Source organism: Triticum dicoccoides, chromosome 1A (genome assembly GCF_002162155.2).
Source record: "Triticum dicoccoides isolate Atlit2015 ecotype Zavitan chromosome 1A, WEW_v2.0, whole genome shotgun sequence".
Lineage (NCBI taxonomy): Eukaryota > Viridiplantae > Streptophyta > Magnoliopsida > Poales > Poaceae > Triticum > Triticum dicoccoides.
Window position 1 is genome coordinate 527,658,613 of NC_041380.1, and position 12,412 is coordinate 527,671,024.

At 49.5% G+C, this 12,412-nt stretch overlaps 1 long non-coding RNA gene across 1 annotated transcript; it reads left to right on the forward strand.

Annotated features, from left to right (window-relative positions):
• The first annotated feature begins 1,440 nt into the window (after nt 1-1,440).
• On the forward strand, nt 1,441-11,900 carry LOC119285907. The gene is made up of 5 exons (XR_005139972.1): nt 1,441-1,636; nt 1,717-1,806; nt 9,584-9,699; nt 10,252-10,367; nt 11,433-11,900. It is a non-coding gene; the product is annotated as an uncharacterized LOC119285907 (long non-coding RNA).
• The last annotated feature ends 512 nt before the right edge of the window (nt 11,901-12,412 follow it).

Below are 12,412 nucleotides of genomic sequence, written 5' to 3' on the forward strand. Positions count from 1 at the left end.
GATTAGTTGCTCCTGCGCTTAGGCGCCGAATAGGATTTTGCGGGCATGGACCCTTTAGCGGGAGCTCCTATAGGCCGCTCGCTGCGGCAAAGTGCCGGCGCTTCGCACAGGAGCGGCTAGCGTGTGCCGGCCCATTTACAGTGGCACGCGGCGGCACGTTCCCGAGATAAAAAAAATCGCAAAAAATAAAATCACACTAGCGCTGTAACTCGAACACGAGACTACGCACGAAATGGCCTGCCGTGCAAACCACCACGACCTAAACCATCTCATGTTTAATTAGCAGCACGACAATTAAAGACGTAAACGCCAAAGACTAAACTTAAACATTAATTCCCAAAAAATCCTAAAAACTACAGTCCATTTATTGGGTCGAATCAAAGACCTCCTACAACTGAATTTTTCGAAATTATAAGAATATTTTCCTCAAAATAAAACCATTTTTGGAATTTTCGTACAAATTTTGTAAAACAGGAACATTTTGATGATGTGAACAAATTTGGAAAAGGGGAACATTTCTTGAATTTGTGAACAAAAACTAAAAAAATACTTTTTAAAAATTCCAGAATTTTTTTGAATTTGTGAACAAAATTGAAAAATATGAACTATTATTGAATTTTTGACCAAATTAGGAAAGCTGGAACATTTTTTCAATTCCCAAACATTTTTTGAATCTTGAAAACAAATTTTGAAACAAGGAATAATTTTGGAAAATCCTGAAAAAATTTGGAAGAGTGATTAATTTTTTAAAGTATGAACATTTTTTGAATTTTGAGAACATATTTTGAAACGGAGAACAATTTTGAAAAATCCCGAACAAATTTGGAAGTGCGAACATTTTTTGAATATGTGAACAAAAGATTGAAATCCGGTACATTTTCTGAATTTCGAAAGTTTGTACTTTTTGTGTAACGAGAACAGATTTTAAATTTTGAGAACATTTTTTCAAAAATAGAACATTTTTTGGAAACACGAACAAAATTTAAATTTTTTGATTTTTTTAAAAAGAGAAGAAAATAAAAAGAGATAAAAAATAAGGTCGTAAACATTTTGTAAAACTGCGAACAAGTTCTGAGAAAGAAAGATAAACTTGAAAAGAAAATGAAACAAAAGAAACGAAAAAATAAAAAAAAAAACAGAAACGAAAAAAGAGAAATGAAAATACAATAGAAAGCCGAAAAAGAAGCAGAAAAAAATGATACAGGAAAAACCCGGTTCAGGGAACCTTCTAGAAGGTTCCCAAAACCGGTTGAACGCATTATGTATAAGTGGGCCGGCCCAGGTTTGTCGCTCGCTGCGCTGCCCTGTGCGGTAGCCCGACATTTTGCCGCAGCGAGCCACCGGGCACGCGTGCTATCGGACTGGAACGCCAGAAAAGGCCCAGTTGGACAGGCCTGCAACCATCGCAAGCAACAAGACCGGCTTCCGCTTCCGCCTCCGCCGTCGCAACAGGAACCGATTCCGCCTCGCAGCCGGGCGTCGCCACCGCATCCGCCTCCCTCGCAGCGGTCGTCGCCACCGCATCCGCTCCCTAGCAGCCGGCTTCGCCACCGCATCCGGCCCCTCGCAGCCGGCGTCGCCACCACATCCGCCTCCCTTGCAGCCGGCGTCGCCACCAGACCCCCGCCTCCCTCTGGTTTCGCAGCTCCCCTTCACTCGCATCTGCTATGGAATATCATTCCATTCTCGAAGTTGCTAATCTGTTTTCTGGTTTAGATGGCGGCGATAGACGCGAGGCTGCCGATCGCGGCAGAGGCCGCCGAGCGCGGTGCTGCCGGCGCCGCCGCTACCGCCGCCGCCGAAGCGGTATATCGCATCTCTCCCCCCTCCCCTCCCGCTCCCATTCCCCCTCTCTGATTCAGATCATTGGCATGTCCGATGTTTGCGTTAGGGTTCGGTGTATCTGGTCCAATCTTGAAGCGATTCCCCATTTGGTGGTCGTTCCGATGATTTCTTTTGATTTCCAGATGTCATTTGTGCCGTTCGTCAAGTCATGCCATCAGCTGTACTTGGGCTTTTTCATTAGGTTCGAAGTCGTTAACTAGACGCTATTAAACTGTTCAACATATCCAGCGTAGTGGGATTTTCCTTTGTGATCTGTTAATGTTGTTTCCGCAGTTACTAATGCTACCATGAATCACAGAATCTACATCGCATCTCAGACTTGATAGATACTACTAACTCAAAAGCTTCCACTGAATGCAAATTCAAACTGAAAGCAATCAAGTAATATGCTTCAGGATTAATTAAAACTCCAAAACCGTCAAAGAAGCAGACTGCCTATTAGTTTCACCAAGCCCCTGCACTAACCGACGTTTTGCTAGACTTTCCAAATCCAGAATCTTGCAATAAAACCTCTAACACTGCAAATCAATGAACATCCCAAATATAATCGGCATATTGTAAAGTTTCTTCGAGGAAAGTCGGACCATAACTAAAACTGGACAATGAATTGAAACAATGATGGAGTGTAGTATAAGTTTTTGTTGCTTTAGAAGATCCCTCCATCCAGAATGAAGCTCCCAAACAAGGCTTTAGAACTCTTCACCTCTGCTTATCTGTACTTCACAGCTCTGGTTGTTTTTCTTTTCTAACTCACGAAATAGAAAAGGTGAAATTAGAAGGTCTCCAAACAGATTTTCACGCAGCATGACATCAGATTTATTTTGCAAAATTGTCAAGTGCACCTGCAATGAACATTATTGGCAATGAGCATTACAACAGTAGCATAGTTTTGTAATTAGTAAATTACAGGATTGGCCTTTCTATTTTATATATCTTTACAATTAATACGTTGCTTTATGCTCCGAGAGTTCGGATAAATTGATGAAACTATTTATTTAGGTAGCTGCTCAAACATAATATTTGATGCTTCAAATTTCAAGGTTTAGGTTTTTCCTGTTTTCCTATCTTGCTAAGCTTAGAACTCATGTATTGTCTGAATAATTACTTTTATTAGAAGACAAATGATGCTTTTTTGGGTAGAACATGAGGTTTTTTTATTGCTTCAAAATACCACATGTACTATTATAGCATTTATATTTCATTTATGGGTTTTTATCATTTATGCCACTAGTTGTGTCTCTGGTAGGAGCTTGTACCCTACCAGGCTGGGGCGTAAGCGGTAAGGGAAGGAGGGGGCTGGGCGAGGCGATGAGCGGCCGCGCCGGCGGCTGGGCGCCGTCGCGGGAGATGAGGATGGCGGCGGCGGCGCAAGAGGCAGGGGCGGCTAGGGTTCCGGCTCCTCTAGGAGCCGGGCAATAGAGATAATATTCTTATTGCTTAATCTAAAAAAGAGTCTTACAACATATATTTATAACCTAGATAACTTGCATACGAATTAGCCTAAGATAACTTGTGGGCTAAGATTGCCCGGTGGGCCTTCTACGGCCATAAGTCAGGCCGGTCATAACATCTCTCCCCGCCTGCGCAAATAGCTCGTCCTCGAGCTGAAAGTCTGGATAGTGTTGGCGGAACTCATCACGCTGCTCCCAAGTGGCCTCGTCCGCCGGAAGTCCAGCCCACTGAATCAGCACGTACCACACCCCGCGACGGAGCTGGGCCTTCAAGACCTTCTCCGGTCTCGGAAGGATGCGCCCGTTGAAGGTTGGAGGCAGCGCGGAAGGGGCCGCAGGTGGCTCCCCATGGAAAGGCTTCAGGAGCCCCACATGGAAGACGTCGTGGATGCGGGCACCGACAGGAAGCTGAAGGCGGTAAGCCACCTTCCCGATGCGCTCCAAGACAGGAAAAGGCCCGGCATAACGAGGGCCCAGCTTGCGCTTCGCGCGCGGGTCCAGTGACTGCGTAGAGCGGTGAAGAAGACGCAGCCACACCCAATCTCCCACCGCGAACTCCGCCTCGCGATGGTGGTGGTCGTCGTAGTGCTTGGCCAGCTGCTGGGCCTGAAGAAGGCGTTGCCGGACTTCGGCCAACATCTCGTCCCGACGCCGCAGAAGCTCACCCGCCACCTCTGTCCGAGCCGTGGCGGAATTAACCGGAATGATGGCCGGGGGCGGTCGGCCATAGACCACCTCAAAAGGAGTGGCGCGCAGGGCGGAGTGGAAGGAGGTGTTGTAGCAGTACTCCGCCCATGAGAGCCAGTCAACCCAAGCGCGAGGACGATCACCTGTGACACAACGCAAATACGTGGCAATCACCTTGTTGACAACCTCGGACTGGCCGTCCGTCTGAGGATGGAAGGCCGTGCTCAGGCGGAGTTTCACGCCCGCCAACCGGAAGAGATCGCGCTAGACATGGCCGGTGAACACTGGGTCCCGATCGCTGACGATCGAAGAGGGAAACCCGTGGAGATGAACTATCCCGTCTAAGAAGGCGCGGGCCACGGAGGCAGCAGTGTATGGATGACCGAGCGCAATGAAGTGAGCATACTTGGAGAAGCGGTCCACCACCGTGAGAATGACTGATTTGCCGCCCACCTTAGGGAGGCCCTCAATGAAGTCCATGGAAATATCCGCCCAGACCTGAGATGGCACCTCCAACGGCTGGAGCAGACCAGCTGGTCATAGTGTCTCTGTCTTGTTGCGCTGGCACGTCACACAAGACCGGACCCAGTCGCGGACCAGGGCCCGATCACCAGGGATGTAGAAGTCGGCGCGGAGACGATGGAGGGTTTTCTGCACCCCCTCATGGCCCGCCGAGTGGGCCAGAGCAACACCTGGTGACGGAGATCGTCAAGCGCCGGCACGAAGACGCGGAGCCCGTGAAGGAGCAACCCATTGGCGAGGCGCCAAGGCTCCTCCAGCTCGCTCGCAGCCAACTGCTGCTGAAGAAGAAGAGCGTCGGGCGCAGCCGCCGTCGCTCGGCAAATGTCGGTGAAGAGGCCGAAGGTCGGCCTGGAGCGGATGCAGAGTGCCGTCCCCGCCGGTGGTGTCATGGTCGGCGTCGCGGCGAGACAAGGCGTCGGCGACGGTGTTAAGGCGGCCCGGATGATACTCGACGGAGAAGTCAAAGCCGAAGAGCTTGATGATCCACTGGTGCTGCGGCATGGTCGAGAGCCTTTGGTCCAGCAAGAACTTGAGGCTGTAGTGGTCCGTGCGAATCCGGAAAGACCGACCCCACAGATAGGGCCGCCAATGGCGCACCGCCTGCACCAAGCCAATGAGCTCCCGCTCGTACGCCGCGAGCTTAAGGTGGCGCGGAGCGAAATGCCTGCTGAAGAAAGCGAGAGGGCCATCGTCCTGATGAAGCACGACGCCGAACCCTGCGCCCGAGGCGTCACAGTCCACCACGAACGGGCGGTCAAAGTCCGGCATCTAAAGAACGGGGCCTGTCATGAGGGCCCCCTTGAGGGCCTCGAATGCCGCCGTCGCCTCATCGTCCCATGCGAAGGCGTCGCGACGCAGCAAACACGTGAGTGGTGCTGCGATGAGGCCGAACTCCCGGATAAACTTGCGGTAGTATCCCGCGAGGCCGAGAAAAACGCGAAGAGCCCGCGGGGAGTGCGGCGTCGGCCAGGCTGCGACGGCCGCCACCTTGTCGGCATCCATAGCAACCCCGTCGGCCGAGATGACGTGGCCGAGGTAGGCGACCGAAGGCGTCCCGAACGAGCACTTCGAGCGCTTAAGATGAAGATGGTGCGCCCGAAGCTCCTTGAAGACGATGGTGACGTGCTGGAGGTGCTCCGCCCATGAGACGCTGTAGATAAGAACGCCATCAAAGAAAATGAGCACAAACCGACGTAGGTAGGGCCGGAGGACGTCGTTCATCAGAGCCTGGAAGGTCACCGGAGCGTTGGAGAGGCCAAAGGGCATCACCAAGAACTCGAAGCGGCTGTGGTGAGTCCGAAACGCCGTCTTGGCGATGTCGTCTGGGTGCATGCGAACCTGGTGGTACCCTGACCGGAGATCAAGCTTGGTGAAGAAGCGCGCCCCATGGAGCTCATCCAGGAGCTCATCGACCACCGGAATAGGAAACTTGTCCTTGAGTGTGAGAGCATTAAGGGCGCGGTAGTCGATGCAGAAGTGCCATGTGCCGTCCGACTTGCGAACGAGGAGAACCGGCGCGGTAAATGGCGACGTGGATATCTGAATGATGCCCGCGGCGAGCATGAGTGCACACTGCCGCTCCAACTCGTCCTTCTGCAGCTGCGGGTAGCGGTAAGGACGCACTGCCACCGGTGCGGAGCCCGGCTGGAGATGTATACGGTGGTCATAAGCCCGGGTCGGCGGGAGGCCCTGCGGCTCGGTGAAGAGGTCGTCGTGTTGTTGCAGAAGGTGCTCCAAGAGTGGGTGCTCGGCCTCGGAGGTAGCCGCGGCCAGCTGAAGCCGCGGCGTCGCCGGTGCTGTGCCCCCAACGCCGTCTCACCGGATGTGGCGGCCCAGCCGCCAGAAGGTCATCGTCAGAGCGTCGAAGTCCCAAAGTATGGGACCGAGGGTCCGCAGGAAGTCGACGCCAAGGATGAAGTTGAAACAGCCCAAATCAATGCCCGCACATGTGATGGAGAAGTGTTCATCACCGACGGTGATGGGTACGTCTCGTGCGAGGCCATGACACCGGAGGCGATCGTTGTTGGCCATCGTGACCTGAAGTTGCTCCCCGCTCGTCGGCTGAAGCGCTAAGCGACGCATGGTAGCCTCAGGAAGGAAGTTATGGGTGGAGCCTGTATCCACCAAGGCCACCAAGCGCTCGCCGTGGATCATCACCGGCAAGAGCATGGTTCGCTCATCGTGGATGCCAGCGAGCGCGTGGAGAGAGACCACTAGGGCCATCGCCGGGGCAGCTGCGGGGGCAGCCTCAACAGCCGCGGGGGAGGGGGGCGGTAGTGCATCGGCCCCGTCGGCTTGGGTGTCCTCCGCGATGAAGTCGGCCGTCTCCAAGTTGGTGCTCTGATACCAAATTGGTAGGAGCTTGTACCCCACCAGGCTGGGGCGTAAGCGGTAAGGGAAGGAGGGGGCTGGGCGAGGCGATGAGCGGCCGCGCCGGCGGCTGGGCGCCGTCGCGGGAGATGAGGATGGCGGCAGCGGCGCAAGAGGCAGGGGCGGCTAGGGTTCCGACTTCTCTGGGAGCCGGGCAATAGAGATAATATTCTTATTGCTTAATCTGAAAAAGAGTCTTACAGCATATATTTATAACCTAGATAACTTGCATACGAATTAACCTAAGATAACTTGTGGGCTAAGATTGCCCGGTGGGCCTTCTACGGCCATAAGTCAGGCTGGTCATAACAGTCTCACTACTCAGTTTTGCCACTAGGAGTTTCAGCTGCTCAAAAATACCATCACTCTGTTAGGCGCATGCTAAAAAATGCCACCATACACCATTATGGTCAGCTCAAAGCCTGTTTATCATGTTATATGACTAAAATACCCATGAACCCACATGCCAGCTCTCCCTCTATCTCACTACATAAAGTGTTGGTCCCACTCGATCTCCAACAGCGTTCTTATTTTCCTCTAAAATTCTTGGCTTGTTACTCCTGATATGTGGGTCCGCACTTATCATAGTGAGATTGAGAGAGATGATAGGTGGGTCTAGGGGTATTTTGGTCATATAACATGGTCAACAGGTTTGACCTGATAGTAACAGTGTCTAATGGCATTTTGAGCAAACATTTAACCGAATGATGGCATTTTTGAGGTATCTAAGGGCATGTTTGAGGAAGCATGTAACATAACGATGGCATTTTTGAGCAGTTGTATAACTTCTAATGGCAGAACTGAGTAGTGGGACACAACTAGTAGCATAAATGATAAAACCCCTTTATTTATTTACGAACATTATACCTAATAACACTTATTTGAAGTTATATATTCATGTGAGAGTATGATTTAATTAGTTATATGATTTATTTCGAAATTTCAAGCCCCACTTTCTATTTTGTCCCGGGGCCTCAAATTCCTGGAGACGGCCTTGTGCATGGAAGACACGATCAGAATGCTAGCATGAATACCTAGCCAAGCATAGTGCAATGTTGCTGCTATACGCATGTACCCATGGGATTGTGCTCCGATGCATTGGAGAGGGCATTGACACCTTTATATTTAGCTATTTAGCTATTCCGTGTGGGCCTGCAAGACATCAAGCATGCTGGGGTCCAGTTCATTTGTGGTGTAGGCTTGCCTGTCTAGTAGTTTGTAGCTTCCACTGCCTTTTTATCATCTACGATGGGGGTCCATTTGGTAGGATCAAGTACTCTACCAGGTCTAGGGCGTAGGTGGTAAGGGAAGGATGGAGGGAGACGTGGCGCCGGTGCCCAGGTTAGGGCTGGGCGGGGCCGGTGGAGGACCCTGCTCCGAGGCCGCTGGAAGGTACGGCGCGACGGAGGACGGCGCGGCCGGCGCGGTCCAGGTGGGCCACTGCGGCCCCGTGGTGGCGAGAAGTGGCGGGGCTGCTGGCGCGATCTGCGGCGGCCACTGCGCCCAAGGCGGCCGTGCGGCCGCTGGGGCGAGGAGCGCCGGGTAGCCTCCGGTGACGGCCCCCGGTGCCGAGTACCACGGAAGCGCCTGCTGACCCGCGGCCATGGCTGGATGGAGTCCGGTGATGGCCCTCGATGCCGAGTACCACGGAAGCGCCTGCTGACCCGCGGCCATGGCTGGATGGAGTGGTGGGGGCGGCCCGTACGGACCTGCCAGGTAGAGGCGGATCCCTTGAACCGCGGTGACGAGGTCGTTGAGGACGCCCGCCATGGCCTCCGGCGTGAACTATTGCGGTTGCGGGGGAGGTGATGGCGGCGACGAGTGTTGGACGGGGGCCTGTGGCTGCCCTTGGCCCGGCGTGGTGCCGGGTGCCGTTAGGACCGGCGCTGAGAGCGACGCAGTGGTGCCCGCCGAGAGCGAGGCCGTGACGCCCGGCGCAGAGGCGGCGGTGGTGGAGGAGTTGGCGGGCAGCGGTGGTGGTGGCGGTGGAATTGGCGGAGACATGGTCGAAACCCGGTTACCTGATACCAAATTGGTAGGATCAAGTACTCTACCAGGTCTAGGGCGTAGGTGGTAAGGGAAGGATGGAGGGAGACATGGCGAGGATCGGGCGCGCCGGCGGCAGGGCGCCGTCGCGGCTAGGAGAAGGGCGGCGGCTAGGGCTGTTGGCGGCTAGGGTTCCGGCTCCTCAGGGAGCCGGGCAATAGGAGATAATATTCTTCTTATTGCTTGCCTTCAAATAGAGTCTTACAACCTATATTTATATCCTAGATAACTTGTAGAAGAATCAACCTAAGATAACTTGCCTAAGATAACTTGCCTAATCTGAAAATAAAAACTAAAATAACTTGCGGCCTAAGCCGGCCGGCCATAACACCATTACTCTGCGTGAACACAAGCCGTTGGATGAAACAAATACATGGCTTACGTTGCAGGGATTCACTTGTGTTTTCACTCGCATGATTCATTCAATCAATGACTATAAGTGCTCAGCCTTTAGCGGGAACACTGTAGATGCAGGGCAAATCCAAATTCAAAAACTGCTGTACTCTGTATAGGGGGTGTAGTAACGGGAAGGTAATGATGACTCGATATTGACGTTGCTTCATCTGGATCGTTGCTCTGGAGGATGTTCCCTGGCTGTCAGATCTAATGTGATCTCAATCTTTAGTGTGACTAATATGCCATATGTGTTTAAATGTTTGTAGGCAGCGTTTGAGGACGGGAATCCAAACTACGGTGATGGGCAAGAGAAATTTGATGCGGTCATAGCTGATCTTCTCCTGATCCAGGAGTTGGATAAGAATCCCCGTGTCCAAAAGATGTAAGTTTCTTGTTATTAAACATGTTGTATCTACTTGAATGAATTTGCTGTTTCAGCAGTTCTCTGGATCGGTTCAAACTGAATAACGTAGACTTGTTATCCTCATTTCAGGTTGCATAAATTAGATTTGTGACAGGAAGTACTTTGAAGCAATAGAATTTTTATTGATAGATGAATTTACTGATATTGGTTTTACCGCTAGTTATTTTTGTACAAACGCAGATTAGTGTTTCCAGCCATGCCTGACTTTTTCATAGAACAATCAATCATTGAGCAATCATCACATTTAGTCATGCCTGAATCACATACTACCTCTGTACCGAAATACTTGTAGCTGGGGAAACTAGTACAAGTTCCCCCAACTACAAGTATTTTGGTACAGAGGGAGTACAACACTAGGTGATTTGCTGCAGCCTCGTGTTGCATGGGGTAGTCATAAAGTGATAGGCATAGCTTTCATTGTGAATGTATACTTTCTCTAGTAATATTTGTGAGGTTGCTAGATTTCAATTGTATAGACAAGACCGTAATGGGATGTGTTACAAGTTGCAGGAGTTGTATCGTTACAATGTGCTCCCCGAGGAGCTCACTGCACTAGGGCCAAGGGTTAGAGAATTGGGTGATGACCTGTACGAAGCCCTTGGTCTCTCTTCCATGGACAGGCGAAGGTATTATTATTTACAGTGTACAAATAACTCTCAATATTGATCGTTGGATTATTTCAATCGGATGGTTCACATTGCTTTGCTGCAACTCCAAAATATCTTCGTGCCATATTATATAGTTATATACCGTTGGATATGGCAATCCTACAGCTGCAATGCCTGCGCTTTGCATTGACCCCTACCACTTGCCCGCCTCCTACATGCACAGATGGCACTCCCGTCATGGCAGAAGCCACACAGCACACCAGTACCTGTAGTAACTTTTTAATTGAATTGAACTGACCCAAAGCTGTACTGAGCATGGGACTCGTCTTCTGTCAGGTGGACTCACGTTTCTTGCTCTCTCTCCCTTGCTTCCTTCCAGTAGTCTCCACAAGAGTCTGTACAAACCATGGGGTAGAAAAAAGTTCCTTTGCTTCATGCATCTAGGCCTCTAGAGTACAAAAGGGAATGGTACAAGGCTGCATACTAAAGTCAAGTTGTTTTCCCGCAAACATATAAATCAGTTCTGCTGGGCCCACATCTCAATGTATTTTTTACATGTGTACGTCCATCTGTATTTTACGGTGCTTGAAGTAACATGTGCACACAATTAGCTATGTACATTTTCGTGTAACCAATATATGCCCATTTCATTATGTTCAAAATTATGTTCACAATTAGCTGGTTTTCTCTGCTAACAAATTCAAAAGATATTGATTAATTAATAAATGTTTCCTACTTAAAATGGCCCAAATGTAAATTTGAAAACCTCCATAAATGCTTGGTCATCACTTTTTTGTTTGGAGTCAAAATTTACTTAGATGTAATTACTTAAGTATTTAATAAAACGTCAAAGTTATATTTTACATTTTATAGTGTCATCTGTGTAAAGCTTGTGTTGCCCACATGATATCAAAGTTATATGTTGTGTGAGCCATGTCCCCATGAGTTCATTTTCTTTGTGCGCGTGGTAAAGTATATTGACGTGCAAATCATATATGGTTGACTATTCATATTCATCTATGAACTTCAATTGCATTGTAACATTTATGGACACGGATGTCAAATTTTGTTTGATCTATGCAGCTTTGTCCAAATGAAGCTCAAGCATCAGGCCCACCATCCAATTGCCCGAACTTTACTGGAGAAAATCAATAAAAATATGGAGAAACTTGAGACGATACCCTTAGAAATGGAACGCATTAAGGATCGCCCGGTGATACATCTCAAGGAATATCTCTTCAAGGAGCCCGAGCTTCTCCTGAAACCCAAGGACCCCAAGAAACGAAAGATCAAGCGCTAGAAGTGGTTGAACGCAGAGAGGAAACAGTAGAAAAAGATAATAGAATTAGGACTCGTGAATTGTGGTAATAGCAGTACCATTTCCTGAAACATGCCTACAACTGTACCTGAGAGGAAACGGTAGAGTAAAGGGAGTAGAAGTAGCGACCTGTAAATCGTAGTAACCCATTACCTGAAACACGTCTACCGAGTGACAGACATTAGATGGTACATGCATGGTGTTATGAGAATTGTTGCTCTGACCGGTGGTTCTATGTACTTGCATGGTGTTACCTGCAAGTTGAATGATGCTGTTGAAATGTTTTAGTGTAAATGTGTCTCTTGCTTTCACCAGAAGAGCTTGGCACGTTTGGTGTTGTTGCGTGCATGTTACCATGTTCCAGTCACGGGGGAATCAGCCACGTTCCAGTTTGTATGTACACATTTTTTGTTTGCACATCAAGAATCTATAGACTGTAAGTCCTCATTTGGTTTTGACCAATGTTATTTCCACGGGAAGAAAAGCCAAGACCCTAGAGGTCGGGAAGAAAACCCATTTACTACTCCCAGCGATGTATAGTGAATTAATGTACAGTGAATTAAATGGGACGGCCCTTTTTAGCTCTTCACACAGAATTTGAACAAGGTTCCCTCAGGTTATTTTGGCTGGTTTCTCTTGATTTTACTTTGGTTTTGTCGATCGGTTTTCTATTTTGTTTATTATTGTTTTAGTTTTTTTCTTCTTCTTTTTTTGATTTTTCTAGCTGGGCTTTGATCTGTTCCTT